Source organism: Somniosus microcephalus, chromosome 12 (genome assembly GCF_052327205.1).
Source record: "Somniosus microcephalus isolate GS21.2 chromosome 12, FLI_Smic_1.0, whole genome shotgun sequence".
Taxonomy (NCBI): Eukaryota; Metazoa; Chordata; class Chondrichthyes; order Squaliformes; family Somniosidae; genus Somniosus; species Somniosus microcephalus.
Window position 1 is genome coordinate 201035423 of NC_140998.1, and position 18896 is coordinate 201054318.

An 18896-nucleotide genomic window follows, 5' to 3' on the forward strand; every position below is an offset into this window, starting at 1 on the left:
TTGGATAGCAATTGATTCACGTGGATCTGGTGAATTCAAAAACTTGTTCCAGCTGCAACAAATCTATATATATAAAGCAGCTGTTCTGTCTGTCCCGATGTCTGTCTGTCCGTTCTCTATACGTTTGAAAGTTACAGAGCGTACCGATGCGCGCGTCACCTCAAAAGAAAGCTTGCGATTCCGGACCGGTCATAGGCGTATTTACGTTTCGGCCGGACAAAAATCCCGCCCGCGGTATCCCAAAAACGTTCAGCGTTCCGCTCATTAGCATCTCATTAGCGACTGTGTGACATCGAGGTCGACCAATCGGACGGTGGGTTCCTTCCTACAGTTGAGTGTCGAGTGACTCGACGATTGACCAATCCTACGCTTCGGTGACCTGACCGGTCGACCAATCGGTGCGTGTGTGGGCGGGCCTTATCCTTCTGAACCGAGGTGAGTGGCCGCCATCTTGATTTTTCACAATTTTTTCCCCCACACTTTCTGTGTGTTAGGGAACTAAGGTAAATATTTTAATGATGTGTTAGGGAATTAATTAACAATTTATTTGAGTTTTATATTGTGTTTAGCAACCCCCCCCTCCTCCTCACCCTCGCGCAGGGGGGACTCAGGGCCTGAAGCTCAAAAAATTTCTCTCTCTCTCTCTCTTTCTTCCCTCTCGCTCTCTCCTTCTCCTCTTCCCTCTCTCTCCTTCTCCTCTTCCCTCTCTCCTCTTCCCTCTCTCTCCTTCTCCTCTTCCCTGTCTCTCTCTACTTCCCCCTCTCAGGTTTCACGGTGTCGGGGCCGTAGCGCGGGCGGGCCGCCCGAAGTTTCCCGCTCGCTAACTGCCGCCAGGCCGCCTCGCACCGACCACGCATGCGCCGCCCGCACCGACCGCGCATGCGCCGCCCGCGAGAGCCCGCTCCCGGCGCCGGCCGCCGCTCAGCATTCCCGCTCTCGCAATGGCACCGGACCTCAGGCGCTAGGCAGGGGGAGGGGCCGGAGAGAGGGACAGAGGGGAGCGGGGGAGTGGGGGAGGGGTGGGGGTGGGCGAGGGAGGGAGACAGGGGAGGGAGGGAGAGGAGGGGAGGGGAGGGAGAGGAGGGGAGGGGAGGGAGGGATAGGACAGGGAGAGGACATGACAGGGAGAGGGGGGACACACAGGGGCAGGGAGACCAAGCACCTCAAAATTGCCCTCGCAACGCGGGGCTCCCCAGCTAGTTGAAGCATATTTAGGTCAGCCGATTATTTTACGTGGCCCACGGGTCACACGTTGATCTTTTCAATTTACGTGATTACTATAATCCTCCAACATCCTATAGTCCAATTGAATGGTAGCATAGTGGTAATGTCATTGGGCTAGTAATCCAAGAGACCTGAACCCAATGATCCCAGAGACAAGAGTTCAAATCCCACCTCGGCAGCTGGGGAGTTTAAATTTAGTTCATTAAATAAATCTGAAATAATTACAAGTATCAATAACAATGAAACTATTGGATTAAAACCCCACTGATTCACTAATGTCCTGCAGGGAAGGAAATGTGCAATCTTATCTGATCTGGCCTATATGTGACTCCAGACACACAGCAATGTGGCCTAGCAAACCACTCAGTTGTAACAAACCGCTACGGAACATAAAAATGAAACTGGACAGACCACTATGGACAAGGCAAAGGCACACCCAGCCCTGCAAAGTCCTCCTCAGCAACATCTGGGGGACTTGTCCCAAAATTGGGAGAGCTGTCCCATAGACTAGAATCACACCTTTCCACCAATGTCACAAACTCATCCACCACCAGGGCTGGCAGCACAGTGGTATACAGTCGGGAATCCTCAACATTGACTCTGGACCCCATGAAGTCTCCAGGCTTCAGGTCAAACATAGACAAGGAAACCTCCTGCTGATTACCACCTACCACCCTCCCTCAGCTGATGAATCTAGTACTTGGAAGAAGCTCTGAGAGTAGCAAGGGTGCAGAATGCACTCTGGGTGGGGGACTTTAATGTCCATCACCAAGAGTGGCAGCCGCCTCGTGGAAATACCCTCCATGCCCTTTAGTTCTGCATGGAGGGGTTACCTGTATGGGCTGCTCCTGCACTTTGTCATCTTCGCCTGCCAACCGGACACACCTTGGCGTGCTATCTTGCCGTGAGGCGGAGGTCCCCAATGAAGAGCTCTCTACACAGGAGTCGTCCCCCTTTCTATTGGGGACTTGGCCTGGAGGGTGTTGCTTGGAGCAGTCCCGTGCGCCGCCTTCTTATTAACCCTTTCCGCTGACAGCAGCTTTTTTTGATTGCTTCACCAAACAATTTTGATCTATGTTTTCTATCTGTAATATTGTATTGGACAGTTAAGTTTCTCCAGACGCTCATGAATGAGATAGAATCTGGTATTAATGGGAATTTTCATTCTAGTGAAAGTCAGGAACATGTAGTTACGAATAGTAAATTGATATCTTTCGCTTGGAGACATTTGTGTCCTTGCCTATGTACCTTATAAGAAAACTGTATTGATAGCCTGGCCACTACCCAAGACATCGGGACCATGCAGTGGGAGATGAGCAAAGATCTCTAGACGACTACAATCTTTTGATAGGATCAGCTGAAAGCCAGAGAATGGCTTGTACTGGATGGCACGTGTGGTACGATATTGAGTTACTGATATGAGTGTGCAAATGGGATTTTGTTGCGTATGAAGCAATTACCATCCGGCAATGCATGGTGAATTTGCACTGAGGAACGGGTCTCCGACATGCTCAGTTACTTGACAAGAGTACGACATGAAATGGTTAATCTGGCTCAGGAGAGTGAGACAAATTTTAAAGCATTGACACATACTCCATCGAGAAACTATCTAATTAATGAAACAATTAGAATAGAGTTAAACACACTGGTACCTTTTAGAGGGAATTAAATCATAGCTGAAGCGGAGCATTACATGGAATTTGGATTGGGACAATTGAGGGTTCGGGAGAAATCATGTTTACCAAGAATTATCCACAAGATGGATACGAGTAAAAGAGATCTGGAGAATCTTTTAAGTCCATGACTTGTTGATTAGATGTTAAACTGTAATGTCGCTTGAAGTGATTGTAAGACTGAATTTAACTGTGATTGTAATAATTGTGTTTTGTAGATAACAGAGCGTGGGGAAAAACCACTATGAATCCAGTATGAGGTGGTTTTGGTGGTGCCTCCTGTGTCACCTCTACCGCAGCTACCATGCTTTATAGGTCTAACAGGACCTGTCCCATCAACCAACACGTTTTACTCAATATCAAAACCTATGCTTAAGAGACTCTGACAGTAAATGAGATACTTAAGTATGAGCTGCACAATTACGTGGCACAATTCGGTTAATACATTCCCCTGTTGTCTAAGGGCTGCAGGGTGTGGGGAGTGAACAGGAGGGTGGCATTAGACTGGGTGGGATATTAAATGGTGTGGGGAGTGAGCAGGAGAGTGTGATTAGACTGGGTGGGATGGGGAGTGAGCGGGAGAGTGGGATTAGACTGGGTGGGATGGGGAGTGAGCGGGAGAGTGGGGTTAGACGGGGTGGGATATTAATGGGTGTGCCGAGTGAGCGGGAGAGTGGGATTAGACTGGGTGGGATGTTAAAGGGTGTGGGGAGTGAGCGGGAGAGTGTGATTAGACTGGGTGGGATGGGGAGTGAACAGGAGGGTGGGATTAGACTGGGTGGGATATTAAATGGTGTGGGGAGTGAGCAGGAGAGTGTGATTAGACTGGGTGGGATGGGGAGTGAGCGGGAGAGTGGGATTAGATGGGGTGGGATATTAATGGGTGTGGCGAGTGAGCGGGAGAGTGGGATTAGACTGGGTGGGATGTTAAAGGGTGTGGGGAGTGAGCAGGAGAGTGGGATTAGACTGGGTGGGATGTTAAAGGGTGTGGGGAGTGAGCAGGAGAGTGGGATTAGACTGGGTGGGATATTAAAGGTTGTGGGGAGTGAGGAGGGTGGGATTAGACTATGGGCTAAAAATTCAGTTTGGTGTGCCAAGCTCGCGTGGGCGCCGGAATTACCGCTGCACGCGGAGCCACTTGCGCCATCGGGATATTCAGTTTCTGTGCCCCAAATGGAAGCGGGCCGCTAAACGAGGCTTCCCGCACCCCGCTTGGGGCGCTGAAACTGAATATCGGCACGCAAAGTGCTGCAGCGCCACCCGCTGCGGCACGGCACGCTGCGGTACTGCAGGCCTTCCTCCTACTGTTAAGGGGGAGGCGCCTGCAACAGCGCGATCCCCGCTCGCGAGTGCCGGCAAATGAGCCCGGCACCAAGGAGAAGTGCCGGGCTCTCTGGAAACAGCCGGAAATGCCGTGGCGGGGGGGGGGTGTAGGAGGCCGGGGATGGAGGTGTGGGCGGCCGGCCGCACCTCCACCTTAACTAGCGCCATTACCGCCACAGGTTTGCCCCTGTGTATTGGTAGCTATTTGCGGCCGGCGCGGAAGAGGCGGGCGCGACCTAATATGGCATTCGGGGCGGTAGCGGGGTGCTGCGCACACTGATGACATCATCGGTGGTGGTGCAGCGCTACAGGCTAATGCCGCCATTAGCGCCCCGCTAAATATTGCGGTGGTTGTGGCCAGTGGCGCTAAAGCCTCTGCGTGGCCTCTTTGGGCGCAAACTGGTGGCGCAAGCAACTGAATTTCTAGGCCTATGTGTTATATTACATGGTATGGGGAGTGAGGAGAGCAGGATTAGACTGGGTGGGATAATAAAGGTTGTGGGGAGTGAGGGGGAGAGTGGGATTAGACTGGGTGGGATATTAAAGGGTGTGGGGAGTGAGGGGGAGAGTGGGATTAGACTGGGTGGGATATTAAAGGGTGTAGGGAGTGGTCGGGAGAGTGGGATTAGACTGGGTGGGATATTAAAGGGTGTAGGGAGTGATCGGGAGAGTGGGATTAGACTGGGTGGGATATTAAATGGTGGAGGGAATAGTCGGGAGAGCAGGATTAGACTGTGTGGGATATTAAAGGATGTGGGGAGTGATCGGGAGAGTGGGATTAGACTGGGTGGGATATTACAGGGTGTGGGGTGTGAGCAGGAGAGTGGGATTAGACTGGGTGGGATATTAATGGTTGTGGGGAGTGAGGGGCAGAGTGGGATTAGACTGGGTGGGGTATTAAATGGTCTGGGGAGTGAGTGGGAGAGTGGAATATTACAGGGTCTGGGGAGTGAGCAGGAGGCTGGAATTAGACTGGGTGGGATATTAAAGGTTGTGGGGAGTGAGGGGGAGAGTGGGATTTGACTGGGTGGGATATTAAAGGTTGTGGGGAGTGAGGGGGAGAGTGGGATTAGACTGGGTGGGATATTAAAGGTTGTGGGGAGTGAGGGGGAGAGTGGGATTAGACTGGGTGGGATATTAAAGGGTGTAGGGAGTGAGCAGGAGAGTGGGGTTAGACTGGGTGGGATATTAAAGGGTGTGAGGAGTGAGGGGGAGAGTGGGATTAGACTGGGTGTGATATTACAGGGTCTAGGGAGTGAGCAGGAGGGTGGGATTAGACTGGGTGCCTCATGCAGTTAGACCCTGGCACAGACCTGTCATTTCGAATAATCTGCTGGAACATGCTATTGTTCTGTAGCGTCAGACTTGAAACCAGTTGACTGTGGAAGGTACCTTTATGCAGTAAACAGTAAACCGGTTGATCAGAAAGTTGTTTTTATAACCCTCAATTGATGCAAATATTTCAGTTCCAAGAAATCTCTGACCTTTTGCAATGGCGTTGTTCGAAACTGCAGAGTGAGATCAGCAGCTGTCAGAATGGAATGTGTGGCAAGGGGGGTGGAGCGAGCGAGCGATATCAACCCGCCTCACACACACAACTTCTCTCGTTTTGCCTGATTGTTAGAATCCCACTGATCAGGGTTAGACTCTAACCCGAAGCCTTGTTTTTGTGCGTGTCTGAGTGAGTGATTGTGAGTGTTTGTGTTGAGCGATTGTCAGTGAATGTTTGTGTTTGTGAGCGATTGTGTGTGTCTGTGTTTGTGTCTTTGTGTGTGGTGGTCTGTGTCTGTGACTGTGTGTGTGACTGTATCTGTCTGTGTCTGTCTGTCTGTGTCAGTGTCTGTCTTTATTTTTATTCTTTTATGGAATCTGGGCGTCGCTGGCAAGGCCAGCATTTATTGCCCATCCCTAGTTGCCCTTGAGAAGGTGATGGTGTGCCACCTTCTTGAACCGCTGCAGTGAGTGGGGTGATGGTACTCCCACAGTGCTGTTAGGTAGGGAGCTCCAGGAGTTTGACCCAGCGACGATGAAGGTCTGTATGTGTCTGTCTATGTGTGTTTCTGTGTGTTGTGTCTGTGTATGTGTGTCTATCTATGCGTGTCTGTGTTTGGCGGTGTGTGTCTCTGGGTGGGTATGTCAGTGTGCCTATCTGTGCGTGTGTGTGTTTCTGTGCTGTCTCTGTGTGTGTGTGTTTGGCTGCGTGTGTGTCTGTGTGTGGATCTGTGTTTGGCCGTGTGTGTGTGCGTGTGTCAGTGTGTCTATCTGTGTGTGTCTGTGTTTGGCCATGTGTGTGTGTCTGTGTGTGTGTCAGTGTGGCTGTGTGTCTCTCTGTCTGTGTGTGTGTGGGTATCTGTGTCTATCTCTGTGGGTGGGTGTGTCTGTCTGTCTATCTGTGTGTTTGTTTCTGCGTGTGTGTGTGTGTCTGTGTGTGTGTGTGTGTGTGTGTGTGTGTCTGCCTGTCTGTGTGTGTCTGTGTTTGGCTATGTGTGTGTGTCTGTCTGTGTGTCTGTGTGCTTGTTTCTGCATGTGTGTCTCTCTCTCTGTCGGTGAGTGTGTGTTTGTTTCTGTGTGTGTCTGTTTCTGTGTCTGTCTGTGTGTGTTTGTATCTGTGTGTGTCTGTTTTTGTGTGTCTGTCTGTTTCTGTGTGTGTGTTGAAAGGCTGATGTGCTCACCTGTACTGCTGACAAGTGAGCTCGGGGTACAATCTGCTTTACTGGGATAACTAACAACTAGTTTTTGTTTCCACAGTGTCTGATTCATCATTACCTGATTTTTAATTCTCTACTTCCCCAGTTCTTCTTATTCCCCAATGTCTGAATCATCATTCCTTCATTGCTAATCATTGTTGTCTCTCTGTGTCACTGTACTCTCTCTCTAAAATAAAAATAGAAAATGCTGGAAGCACTCAGCAGGTCAGGCACCATCTGTGGAGAGAGAAACAGAGTTAATGTTTCAGGTCAATGATCTACCTCGCTCTCTTCTTCCCTCTGCTGGTGTCTCTCAGTATCGCACTGTATCGTTCCCTTTAACCCATTGTGTACTGTACATGCACGGGAGCTGACACTGAGACACACACAGGCCGTTCAGTCCCAAAGTTTGTAAAGTACCCAAAGGAAAATCGGGTGTGGTGCGTAATGGGTGTTTAATTCGAGATCACACAATGTGAAAATCATCCCAAGAGATATGCATGACGAGAGAGAAAGGAATGGAGAGAGATGCAGAAAGAGAGGATAGCGAGAGGCATGGCTGGAGAGCGAGGGACAGCAAGAGAGGCATTCACTGCAAAGTTGGCCTTGGTGGATAATATTAACCCTTGACAACCGTATAAAATGGGCATTATCCGATCATGGGCCCTAATGCATCTCCTTTGTGTGCGTGTGTACCTGTCTGTGTGTGTCTGTGTCTGTCTGTGTGTGTCTGTGTCTGTCTGTCTGTGTGTGTACCTGTCTGTCCGTGTGTGTGTGTCTGTGTGGGTGTGTTTGTTTCTGTTTGTCTCTCTCTCTCTCTGTGGGTGTGGGTGTCTATTTGTCTGTGTGTGTCTGTTTCTGTGTGTGTCTGTTTCTGTGTGTGTCTGTTGAAAGGCTGATGTGCTCACCTGTACTGCTGACCAGTGAACTCGGGGTCCAATCTGCTTTACTGGGATAACTAACAACTAGTTTTTGTTTCCATAGTGTCTGATTGATCATTACCTGATTTTTAATTCTCTACTTCCCCAGTTCTTTTTATTCCCCAGTGTCTGAATCATCATTCCTTCATTACTAATCATCGCTGTCTCTCTGTGTCACTGTACTCTCTCTCTCTCTATAATAAAAACAGAAAATGCTGGAAGCACTCAGCAGGTCAGGCAGCATCTGGGGAGAGAGAAACAGAGTTAATGGCCCAGAAATTCGGGTCGGGGGCTTCCCGCGGGTGTAAGCTCCCGATCTGCACTTACCTTGCACGCCGGCCGTTGTGCTCTGGGCTCCCGTGGGATTCCGATCCGGGGCCTGGTCCAGCAGCCGGCGCGCAGTGCTTGCATATCCCAGGGGCACAGTTAGTTCAATGCGTCCCCTGGGATCATGTGGGCCATGTAGAGCCAATCGGAGCAGGGAATGCTTCATTCGTAAGATTGACAGGAAGAGCTGTCAAGACTTATAAATACTACGGCCCCAAAATATCACTAAACATTCAAATAAAAAAATTTTTAAATCACATTTTTTAAATAAACTATAAATGACATGAAATAACTATTTTAAACAATAATTTAAATTTTTGAAAAAATAAATTTTGTATCCTAACGGGGCTAAAAATAAACTTACCTTGCTTTAAAGTATTTAAAAATAATAAACCTGTGGAAAAAATGTTTTAATTTTAATTATTTCACCAGTTACCTTGTAAAAAGCAGGCCTTACGCCTGCTTTTTACATTTCTAAATCCTGCAGGCTTACGATCCCGGGAAATCCTGTAAAAACAACGTAAGTTCAATGCGCACGCGCAGCCTCTCCCGTGCACGCGTTCGACCTCTGAACCTCTTCGGTCAGGGGAACAGAAGTGCCGGTTTCCCGCGCATGTGCAGTGCATGCAGGAAACCAGTACTTCCATTGGGCCTACGGGTGAGTACCCCGTGCGTACTCACCCGTGGAGACCCGAATTTCTGGGCCATTAATGTTTCAGGTCAATGATCTACCTCGCTCTCTTCTTCCCTCTGCTGGTGTCTCTCAGTATCGCACTGTATCGTTCCCTTTAACCCATTGTGTACTGTACATGCACAGGAGCTGACACTGAGACACACACAGGCCGTTCAGTCCCAAAGTTTGTAAAGTACCCAAAGGAAAATCGGGCGTGGTGCGTAATGGGTGTTTAATTTGAGATCACACAACGTGAAAATCATCCCAAGAGATATGCATGACGAGAGAGAAAGGAATGGAGAGAGATACAGAAAGAGAGGGTAGCGAGAGGCATGGCTGGAGGGCGAGGGACAGCCAGAGAGGCATTCACTGCAAAGTTGGCCTTGGTGGATAATATTAACATTTGGCAACCGTATAAAATGGGCATTATCCGATCATGGGCCCTAATGCATCTCTTTTTCGTTGACGTTGGGTGTGATGTACATAAGACCATAAGAAATAGGAGCAGGATTCGGCCATTTGGCCCTTCGAGCCTGCTCCGCCATTCAACAACATCATGGCTGATCTTCTACCTCAACTCCACCTTCCCGCACTATCCCCATATCCCTTAATTCCCCCCAAAATTATCGACCTCAGCCTTGAATATACTCAACGACTGAGCATCCACAGCTCTCTGGGGTAGAGAATTCCAAAGATTCAAATCCCTCTGAGTGAAGAAATTTCTCCTCATCTCAGTCCTAAATGGTCGACCCCTTATTCTGAGACTGTGACCCCGTGTTCTAGATTCCCCAGCCAGGGGAAATATTTTCTCAGCATTAACCCTGTCAAGCCTCTTTAGAATTTTATATGTTTCAATTAGATCACCTCTCATTCTTCTAAACTCTAGAGAATATAGGCCTAGTCTACTCAATCTCTCCTCATAGGACAATCCCCTCATCCCAGGAACCAGTCTGGTGAACCTTCATTGCACGCCCTCTAAGGCAAGTATGTCTTTCCTTAGGTAAGGAGACCAGAACTGTACACAGTACTCCAGGTGTGGCCTCACCAATGCCCTGTATAATTGTAGTAAGATTTCTTTACTCTTACACTCTAATCCCTTTGTAACAAAAGCTAACATACCATTTGCTTTCTTAATTGCTTGCTGGACCTGCCTGTTAACTTTCTGTGATTCATGTACAAGGACACCCAGGTCACTCTGAGTGCAAACATTTCCCAGTCTCTCACCATTCAAAAAGTATTCTGCTTTTTTGTTTTTCCTGCCAAAGTGGATAACTTCACCCTTCCCCACATTGTATTCCATTTGCTATGTTTTTGCCCACTCAGTCAACCTGTCTACATCTCCCTGCAGCCTCTTTACGTCCTCCTCACAGTTTACTTTCCCACCTAATTTTGTATCATCAGCAAACTTGGATATGTTACATTCAGTCCCTTCCTCTAATCATTAATATAGATTGTGAATAGCTGAGGCCCAAGCACTGATCCTTGCGGTACCCCGCTAGCTACAGCCTGCCAACCCAAAAAGTCCCATTTATTCCGACTCTCTGTTTTCTGTGCATTAACCAATCCTCAATCCATGCTAATGTATTATCCCTAATCCCATGAGTCCTAATTTTGAGTACTAATCTCTTGTGTGGCACCTTATCGAATGCCTTTTGAAAATCCAAATACACTACATCTACTGGTTCCCCCTTATCCATCCTAATAGTTACATCTGCAAAAAACACTAACAGATTTGTAAAACACAATTTCTCTTTCATAAAACCATGTTGACTCTGCCTAACCATACTACGATTTGCTAACTGCCCTGTTACCACATCCCTAATAAGAGATTCTAGCATTTTGCCTACTACTGATGGCAGGCTAACTGGCCGAAAGGTCCCCATTTTTTCACTTCCTCCTTTCTTAAATAGTGGGGTTATGTTTGCCACCTTCCAACCCTTGGGGGCTATTCTAGAATCTAGGGAATTGTGGAAGATTAATACCAGTGCATCCATTATCTCTGCAGCTACCTTTTTTAAAACCCTAGGATGCAGGTTGTCAGGTCCATGGGATTTGTCGCCACTTAGTCCTATTAATTTCTCCAGTAATATGTCTTTACCTATACTGATTTCTTTTAGTTCCTCATTCTCTCTAGACATTTGGTTCCCCATTATTTCTGGAATGTTTTTTGTGTCTTCTACCATGAAGAGAGATACTTACGTGTAGGAAAAAGGCAACCTTCTCGCCACAGAGATTGCAAGATCTTTGTGGGCAGCTATCATTGAGTCAGCAGCGATCGCCTTTGCTTCGCCACTGGTCACAAATTCCGGGCCAGAGAGACACCTTGGTGAAGTCAAGCGTAGGTCCCTTGCAGTCAGAGTCAGGGGAATTTATAATGGGGAACAAAGAAATGGCAGGCCAACTAAATACATATTTTGGTTCTGTCTTCACAAAGGAGGACACAAATAACCTCCCAGAGATGCCGGGAAACATAGTGTCTGATGAAAGGGAGGAACTGAAAGAAATCAGTATTTGTAGGGAAATGGTGTTAGGGAAATTGATGGGATTGAAGGCCGATAAATCCCCAGGGCCTGATAATCTACATCTTAGGGTAGTTAAGGAAGTGGCCCTAGAAATAGTAGATGCATTGCTGATCATCTTCCAACATTCGATGGAATCTGGAACAGTACCCATGGATTGGAGGGTAGCTAATGTTACCCCACTATTCAAAAAAGGTGGCAGAGAGAAAACGGGGAATTACAGACCAGTAAGCCTGACATCGGTAGTGGGGAAAATGCTAGAGTCCATTGTAAAAGATGTAATAGCAGAGCACTTGGAAAACAGTGACAGGATCGGACAATGTCAACATGGATTCACAAAAGGTAAATCGTGCTTGACTAATCTACTGGAATTTTTTGAGGATGTAACTGGTAAAATAGATAAGGTGGAACCAGTGGATGTGGTGTATCTGGACTTTCAGAAGGCCTTCAATAAGGTCCCGCATAAGAGATTAGCGTGTAAATTTAAGGCACATGGGATTGGAGGCAAGGTATTGACTTGGATAGAGAACTGGTTTGCAGACAGAAAGCAAAGAGTTGGAATAAACGGGTCCTTTTCCAAGTGACAGGCAGTGACTAGTGTGTACCGCAGGGATCGGGCCTTGGTCCCCAGCTATTCACAATATGTATTAATGATCTAGACAAGGGATCTAAATGTAATATCTCCAAATTTGCAGACGACACAAAGCTGGGTGGGCGTGTGTGCTGTGAGGAGGATGTCGAGAAACTCCAGGATGATTTGGACATGTTGGGTGATTGGGTAGAAACATGGCAGATGCAATATAACGTGGAAAAATGTGAGGTTGTCCACTTTGGTGGCAATAACAGGAAGGCAGATTATTATCTAAATGGCAATAGATTGGGAGAAGGGGAAGTGCAACGAGACCTGGGTGTCCTTGTGCACCAGTCGCTGAAGTTAAGCATGCAGGTGCAGCAGGCGGTTAAGAAGGCAAATGTTATGTTGGCCTTCGTAGCGAGAGGGTTTGAGTACAGGAACAAGGATGTCTTGCTGCAGTTGTACAGGGCCTTGGTGAGACCACATCTTGAGTATTGTGTGCAGTTTTGGTCGCCTTATCTGAGGAAGGATATTCTTGCCATGGAAGGAGTTCAGCGAAGATTCACCAGCCTGATACCTGGGATGGCAGGAATGACGTATGAGGAGAGATTGGGTTGATTGGGCTTGTACTCTCTGGAGTTTAGAAGAATGAGGGGTGATCTAATTGAAACTTATAAAATTCTGACAGGACTGGGCAGACTAGATGCAGGAAGGATGTTCCCGATGGTCAGGGAGTCCAGAACCAGGGGACACAGTGTAATGATAAAGGGTAGACCATTTAGGACAGAAATGAGGAAGAATTGCTTCACTCAGAGAATGGTGAACCTGTGGAACTCTCTACCACAGAAGGCGGTGGAGGCCAGTTCATTAAATATATTCAAGAAGGAGTTGGATATATTTCTAAAGGCTAAAGGGATCAAGGGGTATGGGGAGAAAGCAGGGACCGGGTACTGAATTTGGATGATCAGCCATGATCGCATTGAATGGTGGAGCAGGCTCGAGGGGCCGAATAGCCTACTCCTGCTCCTATCTTCTATGTTTCTGTGTTTCTATGTAACAGATGGAGGTAGCGAGCGGTGTAACTGAGTACAGTGAGTGATACAGAGAGACACCAGCAGAGGGAGATAGAGAGAGGTGTGACTGAGCACAGTGAGTGAAACAGAGAGACACCAGCAGAGTGAGAGAGAGGGGTGTGACTGAGTATATTGAGTGATACAGAGAGACACCAGCAGAGGGAGATAGTGAGAGGTGTGACTGGGTACAGTGAGTGATACAGAGAGACACCAACAGAGGAAGATAGTGAGAGGTGTGACTGAGTACAGTGAGTGATACAGAGAGACACCAGCAGAGGAAGATAGTGAGAGGTGTGACTGAGTACAGTGAGTGATACAGAGAGACACCAGCAGAGGGAGATAGAGAGTGGTGTGACTGAGTACAGTGATACAGAAAGACACCAGCAGAGGGAGATAGTGAGAGGTGTGACTGAGTACAGTGAGTGATACAGAAAGACACCAACAGAGGGAGATAGTGAGACGTGTGACTAAGTGCAGTGAGTGAGAGAGAGAGAGACACCAGCAGAGGGAGATAGTGAGAGGCGTGACTGAGTGCAGTGATACAGAGAGACACCAGCAGAGGGAGATAGTGAGCGGTGTGACTGAGTACAGTGATACAGGGAGACACCAGCAGAGGGAGATAGTGAGCGGTGTGACTGAGTACAGTGAGTGATGCAGAGAGACACATAGAAACATAGAAAAATAGAAGACAGGAGCAGGAGTAGGCCATTCGGCCCCTCGAGCCTGCTCCGCCATTCAATGAGATCATGGCTGATCATCCAAATTCAGTACCCTGTCCCTGCCTTCTCCCCATATCCCTTGATCCCTTTAGCCTTAAGAAATATATCCAACTCTTTCTTGAATATACTTAATGAACTGGCCTCCACCGCCCTCTGTGGCAGAGAATTCCACAGGTTCACCACTCTCTGGGTGAAGAAATTCCTCCTCATTTCAGTCCTAAATGTCCTACCCCTTATCCTTAGACTATGACCCCTGGTTCTGGACTCCCTGGCCATCAGAGACATCCTTCCTGCATCTAGTCTGTCCAGGCCTGACAGAATTTTATAAGTTTCAATGAGATCCCCTCTCAATCTTCTAAACTCCAGTGAGTATAAGCCCAATCGACCCAATCTCTCCTCATACGTCATTCCTGCCATCCCAGGTATCAGCCTGGTGAATCTTCGCTGCACTCCTTCCATGGCAAGAACATCCTTCCTCAGGTAAGGCGACCAAAACTGCACACAATACTCAAGGTGTGGTCTCACCAAGGCCCTGTACAACTGCAGCAAGACATCCTTGTTCCTGTACTCGAACCCTCTTGCTACGAAGGCCAACATACCATTTGCCTTCTTAATCGCCTGCTGCACCTGCATGCTTACCTTCAGCGACTGGTGTACAAGAACACCCAGGTCTCTTTGCACTTCCCCTTCTCCCAATCTATTGCCATTCAAATAATAATCTGCCTTCCTGTTTTTGCCACCAAAGTGGATAACCTCACATTTATCCACATTATACTGCATTTGCCATGTTTCTGCCCAATCACCCAACCTGTCCAAATCGTACTGGAGTTTGATGACATCCTCCTCACAGCATACCCTCCCACCCAGCTTTGTGTCATCTGCAAATTTGGAGATATTACATCCAATTCCCTCGTCCAGATCATTAATATATATTGTGAACAGCTGGGGTCCTAGGACCAATCCTTGCGGTACCCCACTAGTCACTGCCAGCCACTCGGAAAACGACCCGTTTATTCCAACTCTTTGCTTTCTGTCCACCAACCAGTTCTCTATCCAAGTCAATACCTTGCCCCCAATCCCATGTGCCTTAATTTTGCACGCTAAGCCCTTATGCGGGACCTTATCGAAAGCCTTCTGAAAGTCCAAATACACCACATCCACTGGTTCTCCCTTATCTATTTTACCAGTTACATCCTCAAAAAAGTCCAGTAGATTAGTCAAGCATGATTTACATTTTGTAAATCCATGTTGACTTTGTCCGATCCAGTCACTGCTTTCCAAGTGCTCTGCTATTACATCTTTTACAATGGACTCTAGCATTTTCCCCACTACCAATGTCAAGCTTACCGGTCTATAATTCCCCGCCTTTTCTCTCTGCCACCTTTTTTGAATAGTGGGGTAACATTAGCTACCCGCCAATCCATGGGTACCGTTCCAGAGTCTATCGAGTTCTGGAAGATGACCAGCAATGCATCTATTATTTCTAGGGCCACTTCCTTAAGTACCCTGGGATGTAGATTATCCGGCCCTGGGGATTTATCGGCCTTCAGTCCCATCAATTTTCCTAACACCATTTCCCTACAAATGCTGATTTCTTTCCGTTCCACCCTTTCATCAGACCCTATGTTCCCCGGCATCTCTGGGAGGTTATTTGTGTCCTCCTTTGTGAAGACAGAACCAAAATATGTATTTAGTTGGTTTGCCATTTCTTTGTTCCCCATTATAAATTCCCCCGATTCTGACTGCAAGGGACCTACGCTTGACTTCACCAATCTTTTTCTCTTCACATATCTATAAAAGCTTTTACAGTCAGTTTTTATGTTCCCTGCAAGCTTACTCTCATATTCTATTTTCCCTTTCTTAATTAATCCCTTTGTCCTCCTTTTGTTGAATCCTAAACTGCTCCCAATCCTCAGGATTATTGCTTTTTCTGGCCAATTTATATGCCCTCTCCTTGGACCTTATGCTATCCCTAATTTCCCTTGTTAGTCACGGTTGGGTCACCTTTTTTGTTTTATGTTTATGCCAAACTGGGATGAACAAATTCTGTAGTTCATCCATTCGGTCTTTGAATGTTTGCCATTGCCTATCCACCGTCAACCCTTTGAGTGCCATTCCCCAATCAATTCTACCCAACTCGCTCCTCAGACCATCGTAGTTTCCTTTATTTAAATTGAGGACCCTAGTCTCCGAGTCAACTACTTCATTCTCCATCTTAATGAAGAATTCGATCATATTATGATCGCTCTGACCCAAGGGGCCTCATACAACAAGATTGCTAATTAATCCTTTCTCGTTACATAATACCCAGTCTAAGATAACCTGATCTCTGGTTGGTTCCTCGACATATTGGTCCAGGAAACCATCCCATAAACACTCCAGGAATTCCTCCTCCACAGTATTGTTACTAATTTGGTTGGCCCAATCTATATGTAGATTAAAGTCACCCATGATGACTGCGGTGCCCTTATTGCACGCTTCTTTAATTTCTCTTTTAATGCCAACCCCAACCTCCGCCTTACTGTTTGGAGGTCTATAAACCACTCCCACTAACGTTTTTTTCCCCTTAGTATTTCTCAATTCTACCCATACAGATTCCACCTCATCAGAGCTAATATCCTTCATTACAATTGTGTTAATCCCTTCTTTAACCAGTAATGCTACACCACCTCCCTTTCCTTTTTGCCTATCTTTCCTGAATATCGAATACCCCTGGATGTTGAGTTCCCAGTCCTGGCCTTCCTTGAGGCACGTTTCTGTAATCCCAACCAAATCGTATTTGTTTACTTCTATTTGCACAGCCAATTCATCCACCTTATTACAAATGCTCCTTGCATTAAGACACAAAGCCTTCAGGCTTGTTTTTTTAACGCTCTTAGACCTATTAGAATTATTATTTACTGTGGCCATGTTTGATTTAAACCGTTGATTTCTCTGACTGCCACTTTTGTTTTTCTCCTTCCTATCTTTTGCTTTTATCCTTGTTTCCCTTTCCTCTGTCTCCCTGCTCAGGTTCCCAACCCCCTGCCATTTTAGTTTAAACCCTCCCCCACAGCACTAGCAAACACTCCTCTGAGGACATCGGTTCCAGCCCTGCCCAGGTGCAAACCGTCTGGTTTGAACTGGTCCCACCTCCCCCAGAACTGGTTCCAATGTCCCAGGAACTTGAATCCCTCCCCCTGGCACCATTCCTCTAGCCACGTATTCATCTGAAGTATCCTTCTATTTCTACTCTGACTAGCACGTGGCACTGGTAGCAATCCTGAGATTACTACCTTTGAGGTCCTGTTTATTAATTTATCTCCTAACTCCCTATATTCCGCTTTTTGGACCTCATCCCGCTTTTTACCTATATCGCTGGTGCCTATATGCACCACGACAACTGGCTGTTCACCCTCCCCTTCCAAGATGTTCTACAGCCGCTCGGAGACATCCTTGACCCTTGCACCAGGGAGGCAACACACCATCTTGGAGTCTCGTTTGCGGCCGCAGAAATGCCTATCTATTCCCCTTACAATTGAATCCCCTATTACTGTAGCTGTACCCCACTTTTTCCTCCCATTCTGTGCAGCAGAGCCACCCCTGGTGCCAGGAAGTTGGCTGCTGCTGCCTTCCTCTGATAAGCCATCCCCCCCAACAGTACTCAAAGTGGTGTATCTGTTGGAGAGGGGGATGGCCACAGGGGACCCCTGCACTTCCTGCCTGCGCCTAGTACTCTGCCTGTTGGTCACCCGTCCCCTTTCTTCCTGTCAAACCTCTACCTGCGGTGTGTCCAACTCCATAAATGTGCTATTCACGATGTCCTGAGCATCGTGAATGCTCCAGTATGTATCGAATCGCAGGTCCAGCGCTGCAATGCGGTCTGTCAGTACCTGCAGCTGGATGCACTTCCTGCACATGTAGTTGTCAGGGACACAGGAAGTGTCCCTGAGTTCCCACATATCGCACATATCCCACATATCCCACACACCAGCAGAGGGGAATAGTGAGAGGTGTGACTGAGTACAGTGAGTGATACAGAGAGACACCAGCAGAGGGAGATAGAGAGAGGTGTGACTGAGCACAGTGAGTGATAAAGAAAGACACCAGCAGAGGGAGATACTGAGAGGTGTGACTGAGTACAGTGAGTGATACAGAGAGACACCAACAGAGGGAGATAGTGAGAGGTGTGACTGAGTACAATAAGTGACAGAGAGAGACACCAGCAGAGGGAGATAGCGACTGCTGTGACTGAGTACAATGAGTGATACAGAGAGACACCAGCAGAGGGAGATAGCGACTGCTGTGACTGAGTACAGTGAGTGATACAGAAAGACACCAACAGAGGGAGATAGTGAGAGGTGTGACTGAGTACACTGAGTGATACAGAAAGACACCAACAGAGGGAGATAGTGAGAGGTGTGACTGAGTACAGTGAGTGATACAGAGAGACACCAGCAGAGGGAGATAGTGAGAGGTGTGACTGAGTACGGCGAGTGATACAGAGAGACACCAACAGAGGGAGATAGAGAGAGGTGTGACTGAGTACAGTGATAGAGAGAGACACCAACAGAGGGAGATAGAGAGAGGTGTGAGAGGAGAGAGGGTCTGCAGACAGAGTGAATACACACGCTGAAGATGTGTTGCTGAATTTTTAGTGTTTTTAGTGTCTAAAATGGGGAAAAAAGTTTCATTTCAAGTTCTAAAAGGTTTTAAAGTTAAATTTACTTTTAGTTAAGATAGTTTAGTTTAGTTTAGTTTAAGTTTAAGTTTAGACTAGTCTAGAGTAAGGAAGGAAGGAAAAGCCGACTGAAATAAAAAAATCAGTGAAAAACAGCATAAAGAAATAAAGCAAAGGGACAGAATAAGGAAAGTAATAAACTCGGGGAAAAACCGGGAGAACGAGACACCGAGCGGCGACCGCAGTCCAGCACCCGAGAGGCGGCTGGGATTCAGCCCGAGCGGCGACCGCAGTCCAGCACCCGAGAGGCGGCTGGGATTCAGCCCGAGCGGCGACCGCAGTCCAGCACCCGAGAGGCGGCTGGGATTCAGCCCGAGCGGCGACCGCAGTCCAGCACCCGAGAGGCGGCTGGGATTCAGCCCGAGCGGCGACCGCAGTCCAGCACCCGAGAGGCGGCTGGGATTCAGGCCGAGCGGCGACCACAGTCCAGGGCCAGAGAGGCGGCTGGGATTCAGCCTGAGCGG

At 47.7% G+C, this 18896-nt stretch overlaps 1 pseudogene; it reads right to left on the reverse strand.

Annotated features, from left to right (window-relative positions):
• Positions 1 to 5579: 5579 nt before the first annotated feature.
• Positions 5580 to 18896, reverse strand: part of LOC147109893 (V-set and immunoglobulin domain-containing protein 10-like) — a 41245-nt pseudogene continuing 27928 nt past the window's right edge.